The sequence below is a fragment of the Cherax quadricarinatus genome, chromosome 77 (genome assembly GCF_038502225.1).
Source record: "Cherax quadricarinatus isolate ZL_2023a chromosome 77, ASM3850222v1, whole genome shotgun sequence".
Lineage (NCBI taxonomy): Eukaryota > Metazoa > Arthropoda > Malacostraca > Decapoda > Parastacidae > Cherax > Cherax quadricarinatus.
The window spans coordinates 17784079-17791086 of record NC_091368.1 but is presented as its reverse complement, the minus strand read 5'-3'; the positions used below and the strand labels follow the sequence as shown (position 1 = coordinate 17791086).

At 44.7% G+C, this 7008-nt stretch overlaps 1 protein-coding gene across 1 annotated transcript in view; it reads right to left on the bottom strand.

The window, feature by feature from the left end:
* LOC128702064 (probable glutamate receptor) overlaps positions 1 to 7008 on the bottom strand; it is a 90853-nt gene that overhangs the window by 6513 nt on the left and 77332 nt on the right. The window lies entirely within an intron of this gene.

The following is a 7008-nucleotide window of genomic DNA, read 5'->3' as shown; positions in this document are numbered from 1 at the left end:
TGGGAATTACACAACATTACTGCTCTGTGAATTTAAACATTTAGTGGGGTACCCAAGGATGCTGCTGGGGGCCATTATATGTGCCAGGGTCAGTGAACAACCCCTGAAGTGATATATAAGTTGCCCTGTGTCAGATAAGTGTGGTGACAGCCACAATTTTATAAGTGATCTTGAAAGTGATATTGGTGGTGAAAAAACGAGACGGCAGGCCTAGTGTGGTACAGGCGGTGTTGCCACATGTGTTACCTAAAAGAGATAAGTGAAATCAGTGTGTGACCAGTGAAAGAGGAGCAGTTAACAGGAATATATTATATATATAAAAATGCTTCGGCATGATAGTGGTTTTCTTTGCACTTCAAAATCAAAATTGTAATTAAACATTGTAAACTATCCATGGGAATAGACTCCTTATAACATGTCAGTTACACATGTCAGTTACACATGTCAGTTACACATGTCAGTTACACATGTCAGTTACACATGTCAGTTACACATGTCAGTTACACATGTCAGTTACACTTGTCAGTTACACTTGTCAGTTACACATGTCAGTTACACTTGTCAGTTACACTTGTCAGTTACACTTGTCAGTTACACATGTCAGTTACACTTGTCAGTTACACATGTCAGTTACACATGTCAGTTACACTTGTCAGTTACACATGTCAGTTACACATGTCAGTTACACTTGTCAGTTACACATGTCAGTTACACTTGTCAGTTACACATGTCAGTTACACTTGTCAGTTACACTTGTCAGTTACACTTGTCAGTTACACTTGTCAGTTACACTTGTCAGTTACACTTGTCAGTTACACATGTCAGTTACACATGTCAGTTACACTTGTCAGTTACACATGTCAGTTACACATGTCAGTTACACATGTCAGTTACACATGTCAGTTACACTTGTCAGTTACACATGTCAGTTACACATGTCAGTTACACTTGTCAGTTACACATGTCAGTTACACATGTCAGTTACACTTGTCAGTTACACTTGTCAGTTACACTTGTCAGTTACACATGTCAGTTACACATGTCAGTTACACATGTCAGTTACACATGTCAGTTACACTTGTCAGTTACACATGTCAGTTACACTTGTCAGTTACACATGTCAGTTACACATGTCAGTTACGCTTGTCAGTTACACTTGTCAGTTACACATGTCAGTTACACTTGTCAGTTACACTTGTCAGTTACACATGTCAGTTACACATGTCAGTTACACATGTCAGAAACACATGTCAGTTACACTTGTCAGTTACACATGTCAGTTACACTTGTCAGTTACACTTGTCAGTTACACATGTCAGTTACACATGTCAGTTACACATGTCAGTTACACATGTCAGTTACACATGTCAGTTACACTTGTCAGTTACACATGTCAGTTACACATGTCAGTTACACATGTCAGTTACACATGTCAGTTACGCTTGTCAGTTACACTTGTCAGTTACACATGTCAGTTACACATGTCAGTTACACAGGTCAGTTACACATGTCAGTTACACATGTCAGTTACACTTGTCAGTTACACTTGTCAGTTACACATGTCAGTTACACATGTCAGTTACACTTGTCAGTTACACATGTCAGTTACACATGTCAGTTACACATGTCAGTTACACTTGTCAGTTACACATGTCAGTTACACATGTCAGTTACACATGTCAGTTACACATGTCAGTTACACATGTCAGTTACACTTGTCAGTTACACATGTCAGTTACACATGTCAGTTACACTTGTCAGTTACACTTGTCAGTTACACTTGTCAGTTACACATGTCAGTTACACTTGTCAGTTACACTTGTCAGTTACACATGTCAGTTACACATGTCAGTTACACATGTCAGTTACACTTGTCAGTTACACTTGTCAGTTACACTTGTCAGTTACACATGTCAGTTACACATGTCAGTTACACATGTCAGTTACACATGTCAGTTACACATGTCAGTTACACATGTCAGTTACACATGTCAGTTACACATGTCAGTTACACATGTCAGTTACGCAAAGAAATAAAAATGTGAATTTTGAATTTGATTGTTGAAATAGACGTGGAGGTACTAAACCAGTACATAACGTGTCGGATAATCCACAGGCTGCGTCGCAAGTGTTCACCTATGCATGGTCTCAGGGAGTCACTCTCTTAGTATGAAAAGGAAGGGGGTATTAAGAACTCAATAATGAACAGTAATTGATAATTTAAAGCAGAAGCCGGGGATGCAGATAGGTGCCTATTAGGACACCTATTTGGAAGAAGGATAAGCATAGAAGGTACAAGCTAGTGTGAGGTTGCTGGGTCAGGTCAGGTCAAAGGAGCACAGCACCAACACGTGTAACACGTGAACCGTACGTACCCACTCACACACCCTAACATACCCAAACAAACACTCCCACCCACTACTTTTCACACACTCACATAAACCCACACACATATATTCCGAAACACAAATAGGTGAGTACACATACACCTGCAAACATATTCACACACACACACCCTCCCTCTCTTTCTCTCTCTCTCTCTCTCTGTCTCTCTCTCTCTCTCTCTCTCTCTCTCTCTCTCTCTCTCTCTCTCTCTCTCTCTCTCTCTCTCTCTCTCTCTCTCTCTCTCTTCACAGGGTTTGACAGGGCTAATCTAGCTTTATTGACAAGTTATTTACAAGTTGAGGATTCCTAACTTTATTGACAAGCTAAGACCTGTTACCTACATCAACTCATTTGAAAGATTTTTATTGGTATGAGACATACAAGTAGGGAACAGGATGAAGTTGGAGCCATCTGTGGGCCAGCATTTTCATTTGATCAACTGACTTTATCTCGTTGACATCATTATGCTGTACGAATGTGTTCCATACTCGAGTCATCCTGGGTATGTATGATCTCAGATGGAGTGATGTTCTGGAGAAGGGTACAGCGAGAGTGAAGTTGCTGCTTTCTGCCCGTCTTGTGGCATAAAAGCTTGTTTCACGCTGTCCTCGAAGTGGATCCAAGTGTGGTATTTTGACAATATTGGCCTTGTACATAACAGTAAGGCCACCCACATCCCTCCTATGTTGAAGGCTCTGCTGAAATGACAGATCTATCCAGGATGGGTCCAGGCGAGAGATGAGACGTCTTGCTCTGTTCTCTACTCTGTCAAGCAGTCGCAGATGAGAGGGGGGGCAGGCAAACCAAGAAAGTGGAGCATACTCAAGGTGTGAGCGTACTTGTGCCTCGTACAGGATCTTGCAACCCCTACTGTCAAGCAGATGGGAGATACGGCGAAGTGCTGTAAGCTTCCTGGCTGCCTTGTTTGCAAGATTTACAACATGGTTCTTCATGGTTAGTTTGGAGTCAAATTTCACCCCAAGGATATCAACTTCTTCTCCAGGTGCCAACATCCTCCCATTCATCCTTACTACTGCACCAGCATTACCATCATGGTGCCTAGAGACGATAATCATTTGCGTTTTCTCAGGTGCAAATGTTACTTGCCATCTATTTCCCCAAGCTGATATAGCTCTCAGCTGGTGATTGATGTAGCTTAGAGCAGCTGGCATTTCTTCTCTTGGATAAGTGAATGTCAGTGTACAGTCGTCTGCATATGCATGTGATTCTGGGATGAGATGAAGAAGGTCGTTGAAGTAGACATTCCATAACAATGGACCCAGCACGCTTCCTTGTGGAGCACTAGCCCCAATAGGATGTCTTGCTGATTCCATTCCATTGAGAACTACACTTAGAGATCTACCATGAAGGTAATCACTGAGGAGACATAGCGTAGAGCCTGCAATTCCCAGTGCTTGAAGTTTTGCTAAGAGGCCCTGGTGCCACACCCGGTCGAAAGCGCCAGCAATGTCCAGTGCTACCACACAGCTGACTTTGGATTCATCCAGTGACTGGTGCCACTTAGTGGAGAGGTTTAATAACAGATCAGCAGCAGAGTAACCTTCCCTGAAGCCATATTGACGATCACAAAGTAGTGAGTGGCAGTCAAAAAACTCTGTCATTTGTCTTGAGATTATTGTCTCAAGGATCTTACCAGTGATTGACAGGAGTGACACTGGTCTGTAGTTGCTGATTTCTGCTCTGCTCTTCTTTTTTGTGAACAGGGACTACATTTGCCTCTTTCCATAGAGAGGGCCATTTACACTGTACTAGGCAGTGCTGAAAGATGCGAGTTAGAGGTGCTGCTAGCTGGTCTGCACATCTTCTCAACAATCTTGGGCTCAACTTGTCTGGGTCCACAGCCTTTTCTTGGTCAAGCGATTTAAGTAGGAAATGCACCTCCTCCTGCCTTATTGTCACCACTGACAGTTTTGACACAGTTCTTGCAGCTAGCCAAGGAGGGTCCCTTGCTGGATCAGGAACTTGCATTTTGGTAGCAAAGTGTTCAGCAAAGAGGTCCGCCTTCTCTTGACTACTAGTAGAGGTGGTCCCATCCTGACGATTTAGAGGTGGAATAAGTTCATCAGGCAGATAACCTTGTCTGTCATTGACCAGGGACCACCAGGTTTTGGAGCCTACCCTACCTGATGCTAACTTTCTTTTAGTGTCCACCTCCCATTTAGCAATGGCCCACTTTTGAACATCACCCATATGCCTACAGGCTTGCATGTGCAAGTTCCTGTTATAGGTGGTAGGATGTCTCTTATACCTTCGCCATGCTTTGTACTTAGCAGTAGCAGCCTCTCTACAACGAAAGCCAAACCAAGGCTGATCTGTAGGCTTCGTCACATATTGCCGGTGAGGAATGTGTTCTTGTTGTAGATTAAGGATGTGTCCAGTGAAGGCTTTCACTTGGTTGTCAACATCCCCTTGGAGAAGAGCATTCCAGTCGGTGGTGGCGAGCTCAGAGCAAAGGGCTGGCCAATTACCTCTTTCCCATAGCCTGGTTGTGCGTGTGGACTCCTCACCTCGTTCTGTTGGGATCTTAAGTGTCGTAAAAACAGCCTTGTGGTCAGACGATCCAACATAGCCGAGGGGTTGACAAGTGACTATGCCTTCTGCCAGATCACTCACTACTGGGTCAAGGGAGGAGCCAGAGATATGAGTAGGGAAATCAACAAAGTTTCTCATGTCAAACACTGCAAGAAGGTCATCAAAGTCCCTCTGTATAAGGTGCTGGTTGAGGTCACCAACAATTATAATATGTTGACAGTTGTGTTGTAGCAGAAGGGAGTCAATATTTTCCATTAGGAAGTTGATAGGGTCTGCATGTTGCCACTGAGGTCTGTACATTGCACATGCTAGTACAGAGGTACTAGTGTTTATACAGAGCTTGAAGAACATCATTTCAAGATGTGTAGGGGTGGCAACATCAATGTGCTGGGCATGAACACTTTTAGAGAAGCACACAGCAACACCTCCTCCTTGCCCTTGCCTGTCTCTTCTCATCCATGAGGTGTAGCCAGCAATTCTTGCAAAATTTTCTGGAGTCCTGTCATCCAAAAATGTTTCAACAACAGCTATCATGTCGGGACGTCGAGTGTTCACAAAACTATGTGTGAGCTCTCCAACATTAGTAATGAAACCTCTAATGTTGGCCGACAGGATGCTGATAGACTGGCTCCTCATGATGAAGTGATCAGCTTGAGGTGGTGGGTGTGTAGGGAATGTAAGGTGCCTGCCCTTGAGAGAGGTAGGGTACTGAGGCAGCTGCAGGGATGTAAGTCTGTGGTCTTGTATAAGGCACAATCCCACCTGCTGGGCTGGGATAGGAGTAGCTAAGTGGGTGACGTGTGAGAGTGTTCACCAATTCAGAGATCCTGCTGGTTTGTTCTGAGAACAGGTCTCTAAACAGGTGGCCCTGTCTGTCAAGTTCCTTTTTCTTCCGACACTGGTCCTCCTTATGTCCTTTCTTGTAGCAGTAATTACACCTGGTATCTCGCAGGCAGTTGTTGGCAGTGTGCCCCTTCCGGTGACAGCGAGAGCACAGCCTAGGTGCCTGGGAGGGTGGACTAGGATTTGTTGCACCTCCTGTGTTTTGCAGATTTGTCCTCAGATTCTGCCGCTGGAACTGTGTTAGTGGAGGGTGAGACCGCTGTAGATGTCTTCCGCCTCCACGTCCTCCTCCACGTCCTCCACCCCGTCCTCTACCAGTTCTGACAGATGTGTCCCTGCTGTTCGTACTTCGGCGCAGTAGGTGATCAGGTGCAGTGATAGTTCCCTGATCATTAACTGCACCGTTCTCTGGTGGAGAAACTCCTGGCTCAGAACTTGCTGACGAAGCACTGCTACCAGATTCTAGAATAATGTCGGCAGGTGTGCTGACAGGTGTAGGATCAGAGATGGTATGTGCACTGTCAAGTAGACTGGCAGTGGCTGAAGCAGAGATGTCAGGTGTAGGAGAATTAACAGATCCAAGGCTTCCCTCGTTGCTGGGAAGAGGATTTGTTCCCTCTGTGGTGGTCAGAGGAATAGTGTTAGAATTCCCAAAGGTAGTGTTTTGAACTCTGTCAGTCTGTGGGACCTTAGCGATGACAGAATTCCACCAGTTGTTTACCCCTGAGTTAAGCTCAGTGTGGGACTTCCAGTCTTTGTCAATAGTGTCACCATCAGCTGAGCAGCTTACGTCACTTGATGCAGGCTTGCACTGGCCTTCTACAATAGCTTGTAGGTTATCTATTGATTTGAGGAGCTCATGAAGTGCTTCTCTGTGATGGATTATCTTAGCTACAGCTTTACAACACAGCCCAAGAGGGCAGTCTTGATCTTTGGACAGGAGTCCCTGAGGTAGGACTTCTGAACCTTCCTCCTGTAGCTCCAGGCTTGTATCCACATATACCACAGGATTATGGATATCCTTAAATTTTCTGAAATTTTCAACCTCTCTCTCTCTCTCTCTCTCTCTCTCTCTCTCTCTCCCACTCTCTCTCCATCTCACTCTCCTCTCTCTCTACCCTACCACTCTCCCCCTCCCTCGCTCCTCTCTCTCTCGCCACCTTTTTCTCAACCCCCCTTTTCTCCCTCTCTTTCTCTCCCCCTCTCTCTCCCTCTCCCCTTCTTTCT